This window comes from Ursus americanus, chromosome 12 (genome assembly GCF_024610735.1).
Source record: "Ursus americanus isolate L20-20 chromosome 12, mUrsAme1.1.p, whole genome shotgun sequence".
Classification (NCBI taxonomy): Eukaryota; Metazoa; Chordata; class Mammalia; order Carnivora; family Ursidae; genus Ursus; species Ursus americanus.
In genome coordinates this window covers 22132551-22156241 of record NC_142138.1, presented here as the reverse complement: position 1 = coordinate 22156241, position 23691 = coordinate 22132551, and positions in this window count along the sequence as shown.

The window sequence follows — 23691 nt, the reverse complement described above, 5'->3', positions numbered from 1 at the left end:
ATGTTGCATCTCCAGTTGCTTCTTGTGGGTTCCGTGATTACGGTCCAACCCAGCTCATCGCAGAATCTACCATCAGTACAGTTAAGGAGTATGACCAAAAATGTTTGAAGGCTGCTCTTTTACATGGATCAATGAGTGCCCAAGCTGTAATATTAATCATTCGTTTTTCCCTGAAGGCTTTAAAGTTTGGGAGTAGTTTAGGATTTACACACAAAAAATCAGAGTTGCTTATGCAATTGCTTTTTTTTTTTTTTTTATTTGAGAAAACAGTTTTTCCCCTCTTTAGTCACTTCACTGGAAATAGGCCATGGTGTAATGTTTCTACCATAAAAAGAACAAATTAACTAAGTTCTCTAAATCTTATCACTTTTACAGGTGAAAATTTAACCAAATTATTATACCCATGAAAGGGAATAAGAAAAGGGTCTTGCCAAATAAATCATTTCTGTTTTGGGGTTGCTTGATAAATAGTAATAGGAATATAAATTCTATTAAATGAGAAGTGCTGCACTTTAATTTAGATACATGGGTGGACCTGAGAAATGGATTTGAGATGAGAGATGAGAAATATATTTGCTTTGTGAAAAACAAGTAATGTAGTGGTTATTCATTTCATTAAAGTATTAGCTGGTAATAATTCAGTATGTTAATTAATATTGTGGATGATAAGCTTTGCCTAGTTTTAGTTCTGATCTATAATAAGCCTGGGTGTATTTGTATCCCCATTTTCAGACCATGTCTTTTTCAGTCCTGTTGAAACAGCATCTTTGATATCTTTCAGCTGTGGCTTCAACTGCACTTCTTGTGAATCGTCCCTGACAAAGGCTGGAAAGAATGTTAGTAATTGCACTCATTCCTACCAGCAGGTGAAGCTTACAATTATTTATGTTTTCAGTGTGGTATCAGTGTGCTTTGGCTGAACTCTGAATGCCTGAATGCGCTCTACCATTTTATCCTGTCCATATACGTGATCTTCCCTTAGGTTTCCTGCTTGTTTTCCTTAGGACCTGCTTGTTGGGGATTCTGGCACTTTTTCTAGTCTTATCAAACAGAACTGGTATCCATTTTCCACTTGCAGTCTTACATCACTGAACATCACTGTCGCAGAGGCCACAGCTGAGTATAAAACAGCAACAGATGATCACTCCCTGCCTCAGTATGAGTTTGTTCAAGATAGTTGAGATTCTGCAAGGATTAATGGGTACAATTGGGTTTGATAATGAAGACAGGGCTTATGACACAAATGTGGAAAGAGCTGGGGGAGTATCAGTCTTGATGACCAAGGCTGGACAATCAAGAAACAATAACAGGTGTCTGACCGAAGCAAAGGAGTAGGGAAGGGAAGTTTTCAACCCTCTGTCATCGCTAGCTGAGGAAGACGCCTGGAAGCCCGCCACGTGGGATTGCAGTGACTTTCCAAAAATTCATTTGCTTCACGTCTACCTTCTAAATCTCAAGAAAGATGTTCTCATTGGAAAATTCTAATCCAGAACCATACAGGGAAGGCAATTTGGGGAAACATATTTTCCAGGTTCAAAAGGCAAGACTGTCAAGATGCCACTACATTGACAACAATCTAGCAGCGTTGACTCTTTTGCAATTTGACATCTCTGCCCATTTCTTTTTACCACGTTTAACCCCCCAATATGGAATAAAACAACATCATCCTTTTAATTAGCACAATGCAACCATCTTTTAACAACCAAAGACCAACAAGCAATCTTCCCGAAGAGAAGACTTAAGTCCCATATGTCATGTTGAGTATCCCTAGATTATATCTAACCTTCTTAAGCTGAGTTACATTTACCTCTTTGAAATCCTATAATTTAATATTGAAATAGGTAACCATTATTAAAATAACTAATATTAGATAATATGACAATGAAGAAAGGAAAAAGAAACAAATAATTCATTAGTTTATATAAATATAAATAAATCAAGGCAATAAAGAAAATGAGTATATTTACTACAATTATTGTTTCTACAAGTAATAATTTGGCCATAATTGGTATTTATATGTTTCTTATCATACTGAACTTCCCTCAGTCTCTTTGTCTTCAGGAAGTAGCTCAGTTGGTTGTGGTTCTCTGTGTACTAGAGTTACCAAAATCATCTTGGAAGGTGTCTGCCATTAACAGTCCTGTCTGTATTGGGTTCTTATAGATTCCATTATCTTTTGCCACAGAACACAGGAGTACTAAGAAACCCTCTGTAGAATATTCTGGGTTCTAGTCACACTCAATTTACTCCCATTTTGTACTGGCAACCTACTTGCCCCTTTATAACTGGAATGAATTACCCCAACCATTATAGGAACAGCTTAATTCGTTGTTGGTTCAGTCACATGAAGTGCTCATAATAGCCAGATGGTGGTTACGGTTTCTAGTTCATAATAATTATTGTGTGTCCCCTGATTCTAGGAATTCAGATCTTAAAAGCAGCAAGCCCAAGTGGTAATAATGGAAATGGAAAATTTTGCTAGTGGATCATTAGAGGTAATAATGAGGAAAGCCAGTTCCTCTGTGTGGTTCCTAAATCCCTGCATTCTGTCTATGGATGAAATAACATTATACACTGGTTGCTGATTCAGAGCATATAAGTATCCTGAGGACTTTGCCTGAGCCTTGTAAAGTTTGTCAAGCACTTATAGACCTACATCTTAAAACGGCAATGCCACTGTTATATTAGGCCGGCTGCTTCAGGATGATGGGGGACATGACAAGGCAGTGAATTCTGAATTCTGAGGGCATGAACCTGTAGCTATTGCATTCACTGTAAAATCACTTCCTTGGCTAAGAGCAATGCCTGCATAGAAGAACCCCAATAGTGAATAAGGCATTCCAGAAGTCTACAGGTAGTGAGTTTAGTAGAAGCAATGCAGGCAGGGAAGGCAAATCTATATCCAGAATAAATGGTGTTTCAGTAAGAACAAATCACTGCCACTAGGCAGCTGGCTGGCCCTACCAGGCAATGGCCCCATACGGAGGGCATCAGGATTGATCTTCGCTTTGGCGGCTTGGCCACTCAGTAGAGGCTACAGCCAACAGCCTTGATGAGTGTGCAGTCTTCATCCCATTTTGGTTATAAGCACATAGGGCAACAAAAGATGTGGCTGGAGAGAGACCAACTGACATCCACACGTGGGATGATATCGTCCCTCTGGCTATTGAAAGTCCCCTCTACTGTGGTAGCCCTCTAGTGAGCATTTATATGGGACCCATGTATCCTTATGTACCATGCCAATTTGGAGAATTCCATCCACTTACCTCTTCTCCAGACCTCCTTGTAAACAAGTTTGCAATTTCGTGTCTTTCGATTCTATGACATCTAACTAAACTCTTAGCCACTGCCCATAAAACAGTAAAGATGCATATCTCTGCCCATAGTTCTGTCCAAGAAAAAGGAATAATAAAGTACATTGCTCGACATTCTTTGTACTGGGAAGATTTCCGTTCACCAGCATTCTTCAGGGTCACTCCCGAGTGACGCCGCAGTGTTGCAGATGCCCGCTTATAGCCACTAGAGTCTAATGCAGATCACCTGTGAACAGGCTTTGGTTTTTGTCAATGAACTGCTAAGAGGGGACTCACCATGCAGCTAGAGGTGCTGCCTGAGGAGAAGTGGTGCGGCAATAGGAGGAAGAACTGTAGGAGGCTCAGTAATGACCTAGGCAGATGGCTTGTGCTTTCGAGACCTGCTTCAGCCTTATCTTGTATATACTGCTTCCACTTGATGCTGAAGCGATGTTGAACGTACCCAAATTTATAACTTGGTGAGCCAGACAGCACACATTTTGTGAGAAAAGCTTCTCCCTTTATGAGAAGGTGTATTTTGTTTGCGGCACATCTCTCCCTCCATCTCCACTAACTGGATGAAATGTACAAATATCTGAATAAAGCAACAGGATGTATCTTATTAAGAAAGGACCTGCAATTGTCCAATATGCAGATGCTGTTGATCATTGCCTTGTGTGAGTTCCCCACCTGGCCTGCACAGGTCCGCCTGGAGGAGGCAGGTGTGAGTGCCGGATACACCTCCCTCACTCAGCACTATCCCCAGGGCCCGGTCCTACCATCAGACTTTTCAGACAGCCGCTTCTGGAAGGTGGGGCTCTATAGGACTGGGAATCTGCGGACCCCGAATCTAGAGCCGGTGGGTCCGATCTAGTTTCCTAGGTGGGGTGGGGGGAGTCTCTTGCAGGACCTAGGAGTGAGCCAAAAGCTGTTTCTCAAAAGGAAAATAGTGATCTTCAGAAGACAACATAAATGTACTGCAAAATTCAAAAGGTCTGCCCTGTTCTTTATCTTCAAGGACCTGCCAAGGACTCTGTATAGCGTTCGTATCTGTTCCAGACACTTCGCCACCATTGAATATGCAGGGTTATACGGCTTAAGCCACAGAGACTCTTGAACAGGAAGCACCGTGGACCTGTCCCATAGCTTTTCCTTGCTCTGTTTCCTACTGAAGGCTGTCGGTATTAAGAGGTTATTACTCAGTAAATGGATGGATCAAAGCAGAATTCCTAAGTGACGTATAGATTGCCTCAAAATCCGAAGAGGCATGCTAGGTGTTATACCTTTTTCTTAGTGCTTGGAGCCTCTTGTTCTTTGCTTGGTAGAGACAATCTCAGTATATCCCAGACAACAGAATTCCTAGGAATTGCACTGAGTCTGCAATCTCTGGTTTTTGTGGACTACCTCCTGGCATGTATATGTTTTATGAAGGTATTCAAGCATATTAGCTACTTCCTGCTTTCAGTTCCCGTGAGCCTGATATCATCAAGGCAATAGACCAGAATAGTGTTCTGTGGAGTAGCTAGACAATCGAGGTCCTTGGGGACTGACGTATTACAGAGGTGTGAGGTAAGGTAACTTAGTAAAGGTGGATTGCTACTCCCTCTACATGAAAGAAAACTTTGTCTGGTTGTGTTTACTAACAAGTGTAGAAAAAAAAAAATCCATTAGAGCAATAGCTGTATACCAGATTAGCAAGAGCTGTGTTGATTCGTTCCTGTAAAAATCCACACGTGGTCAATAGCTTCAACTAAAATTGCCATCTGATTAAGTTTATGGTAATCCACTGTCATTTCCAAGATTTCTCTTTTTCTCTGCACTGGTCAAGTAGATAGGTCGAACGGATAAAGTGGTAGGAACCAATGTCCCTCCATATTTCAAGTTTTTGATGCAGCATGATTTTTGGTTTACTATTTTAGAAGAGAATACCACCATCTGTCACTCCACAGATCGAGGAATTAATAATGAGAAGTCTGAATAGGCCTATTTGAGCTATGCACTAGGTAAGCAGTGAGAGGCCTGGAGACCTAATGGCCTTATAGACAGTCATGAACTGAAACTTCATTAACCAACCACCTGACCTGAAATCCCTACTTGGACTATTGGACCACAGTGGCATATGGGTCTAGAGGAATGACCATTAGTTCAAAGTTAGTTTATATTAATCCCTGGAAAGTATGACTATTTCCATTTCTTCAGTATGCAGTCATCCTGGTAAACAGACACAAGTCCCTTTGGGAAAGGTTGGGAGGCAAACTTACAATTTTAGAAGTATAGCAGATCCTTTACTTAAAGTGACCTAGTGCATATTCGTTTCCTATGGCTGCTATAGAAAGTTACCACAAATATAGCGGCTTAAAACAATACAAACATAAATTTATTAACTTGCAGTTTTGGAGGTTAGAAGTCCAAAAGTGGGTCTCACTGGCCTAAAATTAAGTTTTTCTGGGGGGCTATATTCCTTTCTAGAGGCTCTAGGGGACAATCTACTTTCTAGCCTTTTCCTGATTCTACTTGTCTTTTGCAGAGGCCAAGTGCATTAGTTCACTACCCCCTTGTGTCTTCAAAACCAGCAGTGATCAGTAGACTTTCTCCCAATGCCGTCTCTTCAGTTCTGACTCTTCTGCTTCCATCTGCCATCTTTGAAGGACCTTGTGATTACACTGGGTTCAGTCAGATAATCCAGGATAATCTCTTTATTTTAAGGTCAGCTGATTAGAAACCTTAATTCTGTCTGCAACCTTGGTTTCTCTTTTGCTGTGTAATATGACATATCCATAGGTTCTGGATATTAGGATGTGGAGATCTTTGGGGAAACCTTACTCTCCTTACCATACCTAATCTCTCCCTTTTAAAACGGGCTGTGATTTGGCTCAAGTTTAGGAACTTGTTGAAGAAACATGTCCAGCTATTGTATTGATTCATGTCAGGTCTCTGTCATCTAATGAAGTTTTGTTTTTGTTTCTTTTGCTTGTGTGAATGAGGTAGGTGGTTCATTGTGGTCCTAGGGTTCCCATGATAAATTAGCCACTACCAAGGATTTCTATAGGCCGAATCATTCTGATTACTTCTTGGATCCTATAACTCAGGGACTTTATCACCCATTGAATTCAGAGCCTATGTCCATGGCAGCATCTCTTACTTTATTTGCAGACAACTGCCACTACAGAGTCTTTCAAGGATACCGGTACTGCCTTAACCAATTTATTTCTCAAAGCCTTGATGACCCTCCCAGATGACATAACTAGCAGGTTGTTAAGCAGGTCATTCATAATAAATATACTCCAGCATTCATATCTCCATAAGCCTTTGGATACTTTCCTCTGTAACAATGGTTCTCAACTGGAGCTGATTTTGCTCCGTCAGGGTACATTTGACAATATCTAGAGACATTTTTCATTGACTTAAACTGGAGGAGATGCTACTGGCATCTAGTTGGTAATGGCTAGAGATACTGCTAAGCATTCTACAATCTGCCCCCAAAACCCAACAAAGAGTTATTTAACTCCAAATGTCAATATTGCCCAAATTGAAAAACCCTGCTCTATAGTATACCGAGGAAGGTTTGATATCTTAACTTCATTACTTATGGACCATTACTGGGCCTCAATTTAGGTCAACCCTTCTAGAAACTCTTAGAATCATTCTCACCTGGCTGAGCTTACGTTGAATTCAAAATCTCTAGTTGATGCATCCATTTTAATAAATTCAGTCTGATTCAATATTATATTTCTTCCACCACGGTCTAATGCCTTTAAAATCCCTTCTTTAAAAAATAATTATTTGTATCCTATTACCAACTTCTATTTCTCCCACATCCTAGTCCCTAGAAACCACTCTCTATTCTGTGTTTCTATCAGTTTGACATTTTAAAAAAAGATGCCACATATAAGTGATACAATTTGGGTATCTGTCTTTCTCTGTCTGGCTTATTTCACTTAGCATAATGCCCTCAAGATCCATCTATGGTGTAGTGAGTAGCAGGATTTTTTATTTCCTCGTGGCTTACTAATATGCCATTGTATATATACACCATACTTTCTTTATCCATTCACCTGTTGGTGGATACTTAAGTTGTACCCATATTTTGGCTATTGTGAATAATGTTGCAATGACATGGGTGTACAGATATCTTTTGGTATCTTATTTTCATTTCCTTTGAATATATACCCAGAAGTCAGAATCCTGGATCATATGGTAGTTCTATTTTTAATTTTTTGAGGAAACTCCATACTGTTTTCCATAGTTGCTGCACCAATTTACATTCCCACCAACAGTGCACACGGGTTTTCTTTCTTCCACATCCTCAACAGCACTTGCTATTTCTCGTCTTTTTGAATAACAGCTATTCTAACAGGTGTGAGGTGATAGCTCATTGCGACTTTGCATTTCCCTGAAGATTAGTGATACTGAACACCTTTTCACGTACCTATTGGCCATCATTTGTATGTCTTTTATGAAAAAGTGTCTATTGATCTCCTTTGTTTATTTTTATTTTTATTTATTTATTTTTTTAAAGATTTTATTTATTTATGTGACAGAGAGACAGCCAGCGAGAGAGGGAACACAAGCAGGGGGAGTGGGAGAGGAAGAAGCAGGCTCCCAGCGGAGGAGCCTGATGTGGGACTCGATCCCGGCACACCGGGATCACGCCCTGGGCTGAAGGCAGACCCTTTAACGACTGTGCTACCCAGGCGCCCCTCCTTTGTTTATTTTTAAATTGGATTTACATTTGGTTTTGTTTTTTTGTCCTTGTGTTATAAAGGACAATATATAAAATATATAAAAAAGAGTTTATATTTCTGGATATTAACCCGTTATCATATATATGATTTGAAAATACTTTCTCCCATTCCATAGGTTACATTTTCATTTTGTTGATAATTTCCTTTGCTGTGTAGAAAATTTGTTTAGTCTGATGTGGTCCCACTTGTTTATTTTTGCTTTTGTTGCCTTTCTTAAGATCTCTTCTCCTCTCTATATTTCTCAAGTTTCTGCTGATACAGTTGGTAAGACCTTAGGCTCGGTGTCTGTTCATCTGGATTATACTGGTGCTGAGTTATATTACAGGTCTAGAACCGATAGAGGTGTTGAGGGTTGGTCTTAAGGATCAGCATTTACCTAAAAGGAAACTGTCTCTGGAGTGGTCATTACTGGTTCTATGGGCAAGAAGAGCCTAACCCTTTTACACAGGGCAGGAAAGGCTGTTTCTACTGGCAAGACAGGCTCAGGGGAACTTGGAACTTCCAAGTTCTTAGCTTAATTAAAATCTGCCAGATAATCTCAGCCCAATTTTTAGGGTCCTGCTCTTTCTCAATCAGTGCCCTAAATTTAACATGAGGGAAAAAAAACTTTGGATTTGGTTGTCAGAAACTTCAATTCTGAGACTATAGAAGATAGGGTTTCTTTCAGGGTAATCATAGAAGTTTTCTGATAATCTAGTGTTAAGCAGGAATTTTAGAGCCCTAAGTATAGCTCCCCCTTCCTAAATTCTCCATTACGTTTGGAAGCAACTAACCTATTCAACAGTTACTATGCGCTTATTTCCATTATAATGTTCTATTGCAGAAGCTTCCAGCCTTGATTTCTATAGGTACTTGACTCCAGGTAACTACAGTTATAATTTAAATAACTTCTTTTCCTACCACCTGCCATAAACTACCATTGACTCATCACCACTAAAAATGAAAGTTATTAATTCTTTTAAGTCTAATCAGGTCAGAGAACCAATGCAACACTCCTATCCACAAGTTTCTGTCCCCCTGAGACTACTTTTAGCCCAAAAGTTGCATTAGTTTTGTTTTGGTCAGAAAAACAGTTATATGACAGATATAATGAAAATGATTACTTTAATATAGAAATTAGAGCTTACAAATTAGAAGGATCTGGGGGATCTGGGATATCTGCTATTTTGAGGCTGGATGATAGGAGAAAGTTTCACTGTGGCATCAACAAAAGCCATAGAACAGAGGACAAAAACTGCCACTTTTGGAGAAATCTGTAACTATTGCAACTTAAAAGTAGGAACTTCGGAAGAAGTTTGGAAGCCTGCCACATTATGACTGCCGCGATATTGCAAGCATAATAGCTTCTGATCCATTTCTGCTTTTCAAATCTCATGCAAGTTCTTCCATTGGCAAATTTGAACCCAGAAACTTATAGATGAGGAATTCTGGGTAATGGAGTTCTTAGCCTCAAAAGGGACTGGTGGTAATACTATCAAGTCCAACACAAATGCAGCATTCTTGCCAATTTTACAACTACTCATGAATTTCCATTGTCCAACTTTGCCACCTCTAATAACCCTGGCGTTTCAGTTCTTGTTTGTTTGACCTCAATCTGCCTTTGAATACCCTCCCTAGCATTAATGAATCAGCTTCCAAAAGTAACTGCTCAGTGTTTGATTTTAACTTTGCTTTTCAGAACATTACACTGGCTTGGGGGAACCATGTTTCTGGACTGAACCGGATGGTTTATATGTTTGAACTTGATACTGGCTTTGTTAATCCTTCGGGCTTTTGGAAACCAAGTCTCTGTAGCAGCTGTAGGTAGAAGCCCTTCTGAGTTTCTTAAGGTCTATGACCCATCACCCTAATTTTAGTTCAAACACCACATCCTTAGAGAAACTTAGCCTGACTTCCCATATCTAACCTACCCCGTCAGTTCAGATTGGCTACATTCTCATAGCAGCACTTTGTACTTTTTTATAGCACTTATCACAGAGTGTACTTACACATTCGTGCAATTATTTAATAAATAATTCTAACTGCCCTACACTCTAAGTCCCAGGAGGACAGAGACTATGACCGTTTCCTTTACCACTACATCCTTTTGTTTAACATAATATCACAGTGCCTGATACATAATAGGTCCTCAGTAAATATCTGATGAATGTATCATTTGATAGCACCATGCCATCCCTTGCAAAGGTGACAACATGATATAAAGAAAGGAGTGCTAATAGACCATCAAGAGAGCTCTGTTCTAGTTTTTCCTCACTTGGTACCTTGTCAGATGACCTTGGGCAGATGACTTAAACTTCCTGAATTTCAGTTTATTCCTCTGAGGAGTGAAGCAGTTGAACTGGAGGGGAGGTCCGCTTCACTTCCGGAGTCTATGACTTATTCGTATGACTGAACCTTGTACATAGACTTTTCTTAAAATAGGATGTACTGTTAAACAGCTACATTGAATATGGGGGGTGTGGAAGATGGGGGATACTGACATGACTCCCAAATTTTTAGTTTGGGTGATCGGTGTTATTTACGTAAACAATGGGAATCAAAGTCCATAACATGGGACAGGAAACTTTCTTTGCATTCAGGATTAGCAATATCTTCCTTATTTTTACTCATTTTCATTAATTTTGGTCATTCTTATTGGACTGCACTCACACTACTATTTTTTTTTTAAGATTCTATTTATTTATTTGACAGAGAGAGAGAGACAGCCAGGGAGAGAGGGAACACAAGCAGGGGGAGTGGGAGAGGGAGAAGCAGGCTCCCAGCAGAGCAGGGAGCCTGATGTGGGGCTCGATCCCAGGACTCCAGGATCACGCCCTGAGCCGAAGCCAGGTGCTTAACGACTGAGCCACCCAGGCGCCCCTCACACTACCATTTTTACTGGAAGGTAGCAGTATGTTTTAGTGGCAAATGGATGGGCTTGGGAAACATATAGACCTAGTTTTTAATCCTCATTCGCTTGCTAGTCATCTGATTTTGATGAAATAACTTCATCTCCGTGAGCCCGATTTCTCTTATATAAGATGAATATAAGAACTACCGTATAGAATTCTTATGAGGATGAAATCAGACAATCTCTGTGAATATCCAAGCCCGGTAACTGGAATCTAGGAGGCACTCAAAAATTGAACTGAACTTACAAATGAGGAAATGAAGGCAACAGGGAAATTTTGTGTGCATGTTTTGTTGCTAAGCTCATGCGACTGGATCACTGTTTCTCAAATACGCCTGGACCGCGGATATGTCACAATCCTGTGAAAAAGTAAGATAACAAAGGATGAAAGAGGTTAATTCAGAAAGGAAGCCACGTGAGTAAACAGAGTAGGCACATGTTTGGCATAAACAGTTCTCAGTGTCTAAGAGGACATTGAGCACTTTGGTTTTTATTCCTTTAATCCTTATTGTAATTTTGGAACTGCGCTGAGCACGATGAACAGCATGTTTCCGCCATCAGACTTCCAAACGTTAATTCAAAATACAATACAATTTTTTAATTAACTAAAATGCTAAGAGACGAGCAGAATTTTAGTTAACTGTGAAAGAATGCAAAAACACAATTTTTTCCACCCTTGTACTTGCACACCTTTCAAGGACAAGGTTTTATAAGTTTCTAGCCATAGTCTACAAAATATGTACATTCTTGGGAATTTTTCGTTGTGTCAGAATCTAATGCTACCTGTGCAATCATTGATTATCAATGATTCATTTAACTGACATACATTTTTTTAAGTGTTCGCTTTAATAGATGCTAGGAATACAAGGACCAAAAGAGATCATTTCTTTCCCCAAAATTCTTAGTCTAATGTTATGAGAAGACTTGTAAGAAATGACAAAACATAACTCAAAGGTGAATGTTTTTGTCATCATTGAAGTTATTAAATTATAAAATATTTCCTTTTAAAAATATAAAGCAGGTTAGATTTCAAAGGCTATTTCTGAATCCATTTGTTTATAACTTTAAAGTGTTGGAAGGGCTTTTTGTGTTATTTCCTTGATGCCGTTCTAACCAAATTGAAGTGTGATTTGTTCCTTCACAGATTTAAAGCCAAGTTCGAATTTTCCCAGGTTTGAATTGGTAAATGTTGTCTTAGAAAACTTTTTCCAAAAAAGATCAGTTTCATTAACATAAAAAATTAGCACAGGCATTTGAGCACCAGCCCCCTCCACCCCCACCCCCACCCCCCCCCCCGCACACGCAAGCCTGGACACACACACACACACACACACACACACACACACACACACATTGATGCTCTCCAGGGCTGCCACAGAACATCCCAGCACCTCTATGTCTTCTCATCACTGCTTTGATGTTCACAGAATCCAATAAGCATTGAACCACGGCATGTTCAAGAGCTGCGCTAGAACTTTCAACAGCATTTTCGCCTTGCTTAGTCTTTAGTCATTTAACAAATCTTGAAACTCTCCCTGAATGAATATTAGACAAGTGCGCTCCCAGCATGGATGCTAATTCCCCAGCCATGCACTTAGAAGGTTATCCATTTTGCCCGTAACCTTTCTTCATATCTTTCTACACATTGCCCGAGACAAGTAGAGAAAGATAGGACAATGGTCTGGCAGCATTAAGGACCTACTTGAGGTCCTTGGTCAGCAATTTCAGGTGACTTCTGTCAGCAGGATTGAATGTTTTCCCCTAGGCACCTCCAGCTAAGATGCAGATGTGAAATAGTGGAGAAATGCTGGATTGCCAGCATTGTGGTTTTGCCTGCAGGTAAGATGAAGTGAGTGCTGGGCAAGGGATTTGATATGTTCAACAAGTCTATAAATACTGACCTTGTAGAAAGCAAAAGATGAAGAATTGTGAAATATGAAGAATTGTGAAAAGGTGGAATGATCAATTGATTAGCAGTGCCTTGAAGACTCAAAAGATCATTGGAGCAAACGGACAGGTAGAGAGAATAAGGTGGAAAGATGAAAGGTGATGATCAGAGTGGATTATGGCTTGGTTGCAGATAACAATCTTGATGAGGTCTACAGTTTGACTTGGGAAGTGAGGAGGCTGAGGCAGAGTGGACGCAAGATCACTGGGAGAGAGACATTAAGCAGATGAGCAGCCAGGCTGTGAAAGCATCGTATATGCATATATGGAAATCACCGAGTCAAGATTTAAGTGCGTACAGAGCATGCGAGCCAGGAGCTGACATCACCAAAAAATGTAAAGGTGGGGTCATAACCTGGGAGCCAGTAGATAATGGCCACAATTTTCCTAACACAAAATTACTATTACTAAAAACCTCAAAACTGAGCATAAAAACCAATAAACACAATTTAGCCCGGAAGTTAGGCAGCAAAGCACTAGAACCATGAATTAAATCAAGCCCTTTGATATTTTTTACCTGATACACAATAAACTTAAAAAAAAAAAAAAAGATTTGGGTTAGTTGCCAACAAATAAAAACCAGAATTTATCTCATAAAATCCCAGGTTTCCATTTTCTTCTAATAAATGGAAAGTTTTGTCAATATTGGGCTCACTGGCACACAGGAACAATAAACTGTAGGGGACTGGTGATGCCCAGTTAGACACGACACTCTCTCTTCTTTCCCATAGTTCCCACTGCTCCCTTGTGTCACATCTAACATCTTTTGTACGATTTTTTGTATGTCTCACCTACAGGCATTTGAGTTTTCAATTCTGTGTTAAATTAATAGGCAATATTTTGACTAAATGACTGCACAAATTGCTTAAACGATTTTTAAAAGTGAAGATCAGAGAAGGAAAAATATCTATGTATCTCAGAGATCTTTCCAGTTGGACATTAAGATTTTTTTATCACATTGCCCCAACAGTTCACAATCAATTATGCTAACTGAATCAACATTCCCAAATTATAATTCATTTCAAATTATAGTCTGCATATATTCTCTGCTTCACAGAAGCAAAAATTATTAGCCCCAAAATTACCTTAAAGAGTACACATTCAACCTTCTTAATTCATAAGAAGAGAATGGAAGCACAGGGAGTTAAAGTAACACGTTCAAGGTTATGCAACCATACTGCATGACATAACTGGAATTTAAATTATTGTCTTAATTGCCCAGAATTAAATTTAAAGATTATAATTCCTTTGTTTGGGTTCTTTGAAAATACTTTTTTTTTTTTTAAGATTTTATTTATTTATTTGACAGAGATAGAGACAGCCAGCGAGAGAGGGAACACAAGCAGGGGGAGTGGGAGAGGAAGAAGCAGGCTCATAGTGGAGGAGCCTGATGTGGGGCTCAATCCCATAACGCCGGGATCACGCCCTGAGCCGAAGGCAGACGCTTAACCCTGAGCCGAAGGCAGACGTTTAACCGCTGTGCCACCCAGGCGCCCCGGGTTCTTTGGAAATACTTTTATTGTAAAATGTGGCAAACAGAGAAGCTCACAGAGTTTAATATATTAGTATATGTGTACTTATTCCCTGGCTTTATTGACATTTAAGTGTCTTTATATTTGGCAATGAAATATAAAGTTGAAGCTCTTCTCCACATTGTCCGAAATTCTCATCACTTCCCTTCTTCCTCAGAGATAACCATTATGGCACACTTGGTATTTTTCATTTAGGACCTCCTTCAAATGTAATTACATTTATGGAGAGTTTTTATTCCTATTAAGATGTGTGAACCTACAATGCTAAAAGGAGAATGCAAATAGAGTTGATTTATACACCAAAATCACCCTATGAAAGGAAACAGAGCTGTCCCAAGTACGCCTCCCAAGGAAGTCCCAAATTGAAACTCAAGGTCATACATAAGAAATTCCTTGGTTTCAATAATAAGAAACAAATCCTGTTTCTCCAAGAGTAAAAACACAGAGATGCTTCTGGGCAGGGCCATCTTCCTGGACAGAAAACTTATGCCATCACACAGAGCCGCATAGCTCAAAGAGTCCCAGTCTTGGTTTAATGCTCTACTTTGAAATTCTGGTTAATTTTAAACAATGGGCCCCATCTTTCCATTCTTCACTAAGCCCTGATGATTAAGTAGCTGGTTCTAGTCCCAAGGCAAGTGGCCCCTGAACTGAATCTTCCATCCCCAGCGCTGTCTCAGAATGAATGCCTTGTCTTCAAGGGACTGGAGCTGACCAGGACTACCAAATTCACTTTGAACTCAGGGGGGCGCTGTTCCACCTTTAATACTCAGTCCTAGTGTTAGCTGTCAACTTCTTGCCTCCGTTGCCCATTGCACAGCTAAATGTAAAACCAGGAATGTTCAAGTAGGGTTTTAAATGAGTTACTTCAAAAGGGGTATGGACATACATATCTTTGTATGGAAATACAAAGATAAGAATTACAGCCATTTGTTGGGCTTAACTTGTGCCAAAGGCTATGCTAAGCACAGGAAATACAGTATTTCTTTTATCTCTACACTATGATGTAGATGGTATTAGCTCCACTTCACAGGTAACAAAATTGAAGACCAGAGAGTTTAAACGCTTTCCCAAGGGCAAATAGCTAGGAAGAAGAAGAATTAGAATCCGAACCTCATTCTGTCTGCCTCCAGAGACCATGAATGGAAGGCTTTTGTTCACTTTAGGAGTAAAAATTCCAGGAAAAAACCACTAGTAACACAGTTGTTTTTCAGGGATTTTTTAAAGGGCCGTCTACGCTCTTAGATCATGCCACTCTAATAACCCAAGAAGGATTTGCCACAGAGCGTCATGTACTCTCTGAGCTTATCCCACTAATCAGAAGCAAAGCTCCGCATTACTGTCCAGTTCCAAAAATTCCGCGTTTCAAATTTTACAGAATGCTGTCATGATCGGAACATTTGTGCCTCCCCCGATTCATATGTTAAAATATAAGCCCCAAATTGATGGTATTAGGAGGTGGGATCTTTGGGAGACTCTACCCTCGTGAATGAGGTCAGTGAGTGCCTTTATCAAGCGGTGCTGGAAAGCTGTCTTGCCTCTTCCGTTCGGGGAGGATGCTGGGAGAAGATGGCTTCAATGAGGAAGCAGGCTCTCACCAGACGTGGGGTCAACCAGTGCTTTGATCATGCGTGTCCCAGCCTTCAGAACTGTGAGAAATAAGTCTGCTGTCTATAAGGCATCCAGTTTCAGGTGTTTTAGAGCAGCCTGAAAAGCCTAAGACGCAGAAGAGCCTGGATTTCAAATATGCTGTCCCATTTTCTTCTGAAGTTTTCTTCTGTTTCCCAGGCAAGGAGTTTTGATTTGGGGCTCTGAAAACATAGTCATGAAATTGACACATAACTTAAACTGGTACTTTTTAACCAAAGCCATTACCCACTCACTTTATAAACAGGACTTTGGGGTAGTCAAGCCATCTACTCCTCTAGGCTACCTATAAATACCTGACTGCAGGGTGAGAAAGTTAACTATTTATGGTAATTTAAAGATGTAGCTGAATAAACCCAACACCTGTACAGAAGACCCGTACACATTTCCTAGTAGGGGTTTGTATTTTTACAGTATAAGCTGGCCCTTACTATAAAATGAAGCAATTATAGGTGCCACATTAAAATGATATTTTCCCATAAAGTTTAAAGACATAATGCATATGAGATGGAAGAAATTTCCTTTTGTTTCCTAGTTTACAAAGCATTATTATGAATGGGTGTTGAATTTTATTGAATGTACTTCCCATGTCTATTGAGATTTTCATACCTTTTTTCCCTCTTTTATAAAGAGTATAATATGTCCAATTATATTAATTGGTTTTCTAACATTTTAAACTCTGAATAGCTGGGATAAATTCAACATAGATATTACATATTCATTTGGTTAGTTTTTCTTGGATGTAGTTTGTTGAATCTCTCTATTGTATCCCTGTTGTTTGTTTAATCCATTTCTGCTCTTATTGTATAAGCTCTTTCATTCTACTTTCCCTGGGCTTATTCTCTTCAACTAATTCCAATTTCTCAGGTTCAATGCTTGGTTGGCATATTTTAAGGCTTCCTTCTTTTTCTTTTCTTTTTCTTTTTCTTTTTCTTTTTTTTTTTTTTTTGAGAGAAAGAGAGAGAGTGCACGAGTGCGACCAGGGAGGGTGGTTGGGGTTGCAGAAGAAGAGGGAGAGAGAGAAAGAATCCTAAGCAGGTTCCATGCCCAGTGCCTGAGCCCAATGCGGGGCTTGATCTCATGACCATGAGAGCATGACCTGAGCTGAAATCGAGTCCAATGCTTAACTGACTGAGCCACCCAGGTGCCCCTTTATTTTCTAAGATTACCATTAATGGTATAAAACTCCTCCAAATACTGCTTTAGTTGAATGTTGCATGTTTCAATGTGTTTTACTTTTTACATTCAGCTTTAAATATTTCCCATTTTCCATAAGTTTTCCTTTGATCCATGAGTTATTTATGAGTGAATGTTCAAAATCAATAACAAAAAGATGACTAAAAATGAAATAATCTTCTATAATGCAATCCATGAAATTTCATTAGCTTCTAAATCCCCAACTATCTTTAGCTCTGTCTTAATCTTCTTTTTGCCCTATCCATTGAATTCTCTTTCAATTATTATATTTTTCAGCTCTAGAAGTTTTGTTTTCTTGGGGCTCCTGGGTGGCTCAGTTGGTTCAAAGTCTGCCTTCAGCTCAGGTCATGATCCCAGTATCCTGGGATGGAGCCCTGCATCAGGTTCCCTGCTCAGTGGGGAGTCTGCTTCTCCCTCCCCCTGCTCTTGTGCTCTCCCTCTCTCTCTCTCTCTCCCTCGCAAATAAATTTTTAAAAAAATCTTTGGAAAAAAAAGAAGAAACCTCAATTTAATAACTGGTGAAGGAAAAAAAGAGCATTGGTCAGTGAAATGAGAATACATTGTCCAGGACAGTCCCTCTTTATACTTCATGTTTTAGGTTTATTATTTCTCCATTTATTTTAATTTAATATTTCTCCATGTCACTGTCAAAAGTGTCCCCATTTGGATGATGAATTGTGGTCATCCTTACTAAGGAAAAGTTTCTTTGGTCTCTCATGTGAGAGATTTATCTGTTGCATTTTCTTGTCATTCAGTGTAAAGAGATAAGGACACTCTTTAGGTCCAATTTTTCTACAACGCAGTCAACCTTTCCCCATTTGAAATGTAAGCATTTATATTTTTATGGAAGTCATCCTTCTGAGACAGAATAAGAGTAATTATAGGGAATGATAAATTATAGCTAGAGAAGATAATTATTGTTAATATAGTTATCAATAATTTGTAACAGAACTTACAACGAAATCACTGTTTTTATTTAATGCGTTATAAGGTATTTAAGGTATATAGAAAGTATTAATTTAAGGTATATAGAAGGTATAAATCTAGCACAATAAGCTTAATTTTATTTCTTTATTATTTATTATTGCCCAAAGTGAGGGTACTTCTGTGTTCTCTCTCCTCCAAGCCATACCACTACCCACTCAGAAATACTGTTCCAAATTTCATCTTGATAATTCTGATTTCTTTTTTAAAAATATATTTTTACTTCACGTGTATGTTCCCATTACCAATAGTTTTCATTTTAATTTGATATTAGTGGCATCTCATTATATATATATTTTTTGCAACCTAATTTTTTAACCCAATTATTATGGTGTGAGAAGTATCATTTTTACTTGTGTTGCTCTTAAACATTTATTTTCATTGGTAAATAGAATCCATTGTGGTTATCTAATCATTTTTCTGGAGGTGGATATTTAGGCTTTATTCAATTATCAATTATTACAAGAAGTGTTTCTCAGAGCATTCTTCTGCATGTGTCTGTGTGCCCATTAAAATGTGTTCAAGGATCCCGCAGCTGCCAGAATGGCTTGGGACACCTGGGTGGCTCAGTCAGTTAAGTGTCTGCCTTCAGCTCAGGTCATGATCCCAGGGTTCTGGGATGGACCCCGCCACATGGAGCCCCCTACATGGATCCCCTCTGCATTGAGCTCCCCACCCCCACTGCATCCAGCCCCACATCCAGCCCTGCGATGGGCTCCCTGCTGAGCAGGGAGGTGAGCCTGCTTCTCCCTCTGCCCCCCCCCCAGTTCCAGCTTTCTCTCTCTCAAATAAACAAAATCTTTTTCAAAAAAATGTGTTCAAGGTATACATGTCAAAGAATTAGAATACTAGATTATAGGGTATGCTTATTTTCAATTTTACCCTAATAACCTCAATTTTAACTTAATTACTCCTTTAAAAGCCCTGCATCCAAACACGGTCACAATCTGAGGTACTCAGGTTTAGGACTTCGATATACGAAATTTGGAGCAATATGAGCCCCTATCATCAAATTACATGGAAAACCTTTTAGGATTTTATACTTTATTTCTTCAAATTTATAGAACAATTCAGGGGAGTATTGGACTCCTATAAGTTTTCCAACTCATGAGCATTTATTTTGGTCTTTAGAGTCTTCTAGTAAAATTTTATAATTCTCCCCATGAAAATCTTACACATATTTGTTAGATTTGCTTCTGGCATTCTCATATTTTTAGTGGCTATTACTAAAATATACTTTCAAAAACATATATTTCCTGTGTTTTCTGGTCTTAAAATTTTGTGTGTGTGCGTGTGTTTTTAAATTCTTTGCTCACCTAGATCTAAACTCCCTTCTGTGAAATTGTAAAAATCTCACCGTGATTTTTGGTATTTGGGAAAGCAGCTCAGCTGGTTATCTCCCCTCTGCTGTGGTTTTTTGTTTTTTTGGTTTTTTTTTTTTTAAAGATTTTATTTATTTATTTGACAGAGAGAAGGACAGCCAGCGAGAGAGGGAACACAAGCAGGAGGAGTGGGAGAGGAAGAAGCAGGCTCCCAGCGGAGGAGCCTGATGTGGGGCTCGATCCCAGAACGCCGGGATCACGCTCTGAGCAAAAGGCAGACACTGAACGACTGAGCCACCCAGGTGCGCCTCTGCTGTGGTTTAATGTGCAGTACCTCTGCCTGTTGGTGAACCCAAAGCATGACCTTCTGGACTCACCGCGCGGGGCAGCCTTTTCAGCGCACAAGCTATCTAACCAAAGATCCCTGAAGAAAACACTTCCTGTCCGTACTTCAAAAGTATTTGAAGTAAAAACAGCATCAGATTATGAGGCACATGATGTGGGGTCGGGTAGCCTCAACTCCATCAACGGCTTTCTATGCTTCGCAAATCATTCCTCAGGCCTTCATTCCAAGGAATGTTCCAGGATAATTCCTCAGTTCGCCATGAAGAGGCCTTGAGGCTGCTCGCAAATGATCTAAATCATGAATAATCTGTGAGTGCTAAGACACTATTTTGATAGTAAATGCTGACATTCGATGAGTGTTTAACATACTCTAGATAATGTTTTATGTATTTGAACACATCATTTTTTAAAAAATCTGTTTATTTTAGGGAGAAAGAGAGAGAGAGAGCATGAGCAGGAAGAGCTGAGGGGGAGGGAGAGAATCCCAAGTAGACTCTGTGCTGAATGCGGAGCTGACACAGGGCTCGATCTCATGACCCTGAGATCACGATCTGAGCCGAAACCAAAAGTCAGAGGCTGAACCAACTTCACCACCCAAGCACCCATGCACACATTCTTTCTAATCCCCACAAACAGTCCTATGCAGAGATATGATTATCCCCATTTTGCAGATGAAGAAATTGAGGCCTACAAAGATTTTTATATAGGTATCTCAGGAAAAAGAGTGAAGGTTGCATTAATAAACTAATTTGCCCTGACATGCCTAATATTTCCTCTGCTCTCACTATACCCCATATATAATGGGTGTGGTTTTATAAGAAGGAACTGAAATTTGAAGATTGTATTATTGTGTTCTGTGAATAGGATGAACTATAAGACCTGGTTAAAAGAATATTCTTCTTAAATAGGCTCGGGCTGCTGCATTGCCAGTCTCTTGTTTGTTCTTCGGTGATCAATCAGATTAGTCTTCTGCTTATTTTAAGTCAATCTCGGATCTTAGCATGTTATAAACCCTGAAAGAGGAAGGGGCTTATGAATGCTGATGACAGACCATGCAGAGAGCAATGTGTGCTTGCTCCTGGTAGAGCTCATAGGCACAAACCTGAATTCAGGCTCTCTTTTCAGGTTTCATCCTTGCTCAGCTCCAGGCCTGCTTCCTTTTGGCAGGACACACTTTCCTCTGCAAACTTCATTGCTCATGGGAATACCCTGATTATCCTCAACATTTACATGGCTCAGAGTACACACCGTTACCAGCCAAACAGGGATAAGATCTCCATCAATAAGAGAAAGTTTTTCAAACTATTCAAAAGGCCACAATTTGAACCCTCCTGGACCTGACACTTTCTAAGAAGGTTAACCCAGGGGATAATTATTCCGTTTGTGTGGAACTCTATTCTTATATAGAACAAACTTAAACTCTATTCCTATTCTTTTGTGGTTCTATTCAGAATTTTATCTGAATAACTTTTACTCATGGAAACATTTCACTGATCACTTCATAGTTCCCTAAAGAAAAATATTTTAACACTTAAAAATTTCCTGGAATCACAAATCTTTGTTACATTTTTTTCCTGATTGAGTTATCATTATCATTATAATTATATTATATAACTATAATAATTAATTATAATTATATCTTAATCCCTTACACCAAATCCTGAAATTCAAAAATTAATTTGAAACTTTACAAAATGAAAGCATTTTTCTAAATTAGCAGCAAATATATTTGGCTAGTAAAACTGTCCAAAATTGAGTTAGTACATGTATAGTCAGTCTGTCAAATATCAAAAATGTATTATATATTTTGATAAATATTAAGAAAACATTAGGACTCCATTGGCAATGAATTTCTTAGTAAAAAGGATAGTGCTGTTTTAAAAAGTTACTTTAAAAATCCATGAATAAATAATAATTTTTGCTAGAATGAGTCAAGGGAAGCATCAACTCTATTGATTTTGTTGTTGTTTTTAAACATTTAGGTTCTGAGAAGTTCATATAAATAAGTAGATGGAAGTAGAAGAAGTTTTGTTATAGAAATGTTACCAAGTTCTTGGAATTTTTATGTGCCTAAATATTATACAATGATTTATTATGAAACTATGTTTAATTGTCAGCTTACAATTTAAGGTCTCTTTCAATTTCTTCTTTTACCTTTGCAAACAAGGAATATGGAACCCACCAAACTTACCATAGAGTTTTTCTACCCACTCATGAGAGAGAGTCACATTCTCCATAGCTACACTAATATTTCACATTGTTCCCTTTTGTGGTACCTTGAAGTTATTTACAGCCTAAGGAATTTCCTGTAGCAATTTAGAGTAAGTGTGAATTTCGGCTGTTTTTTTGGAAAGTAAAGGAATTCTCTAGCCACAGGTGCCTTTTCAGGCACGTCAACTTTAGGAAATGCTATGAATGGAAGTTAGGTATCTGGAAATCAATTCTTTAAGAACTATGCTTGGCTTGTTGTGATTATCCACAAGAATACATAAACCCTGCAGAACATTGCTACAAGCACTGAGGAACCACTGATTACAATAATCAAGGTAGTGTTATGTTCAGATTTGAGTTTTAGAAAGATCACTCTGGCTTTGGAGAAGAGAGATCAATAGGCAGAGGGTGACATGCCGAGATTGGCACCAGCGGCCAAAGGGGTAAAACTGAGGCCACTCAGACCATGCAGACCACAGAGGGAAACGGGACTTAAGGAAGGGACTCTAAAATTCTGCAAGTAGTGGCTCAGTACTACTGACTGGTACTATTGACTCATGATTTCCTTGATGTGTTATATTTACCCACACCCTGGGAACTATGTAGGAAGAACCCCAGGGAACAATGGAACAAATTTCATGTATATATGAAATTACCTTGAGAGTTTGGTCTTTTTAGAGTAGAGTTTTCAGTAACCTCAATTCAAAAACGAAATACCAAGAAATGATGAATCATTTCCTGGAGTTGTGTATGTTTTAGAAACTAATAAAGTAAATCAACTTCTACTGTCATAAAGAAATTATTTTGGGTGAATGGACCTGGGCACTATGCGGCGAACTCATTATACCTGAATACTATGCATCCTTTAAAGATTATCTCATATCTGATCAGATTTCTGAAAACTTCTCAAATGGAACCAAGGACTGGCAAAAGTCAAAGATGGCTTTGGCACCATTTTGTACTAAATTGTTTACAATTATTTTCCATTATCCTGTATTTGTCCATTATTTTCCATATTGTCTTAAGACTTCTCTTCGGGGGTTGTAATAGATTGCCATTGATTACAGACACTTGGTATTCAGTTTTACTGAGTATGTATCTTGTACAACCCATGAGTTTTTAAGTCAGAAGTATCATGAGCTTCTGGAGATGGGACCTGAGTCTAAAGCTTTTCTGAGGCTTGCAGAGTGCCAGCATAGTGTCACACAGAGAAGATTCAATAAAGATTTGTCAACGGATGAAATCACACCTCTTAGTTGGCATCCTTGTCTTTGTGAATATTTAGAGAGGCTTTCCTCTTTCTCCAAGTTTCAAAAAAAATCATTAGTTTCCATGTTTCAATAAAATAGTTGAGTGATCAAATAAACAAGAAGAGAAATGAAGTGACAGCCAGGTCTTCTTTACAATAAGGTTCATTTTTTTAGGCACTTTCCTTCCATGCCATTAAAAACAGAGTTTCTGTACCACCCCAAACTTTACTCTTTGGTTGCAAGACTGATCTGGAACTTAAATGTCCAGGAATGAAAAGAGATACAGGAAGAGAACATGTACTGAACTCCTACAATGCAAGAGATGAAT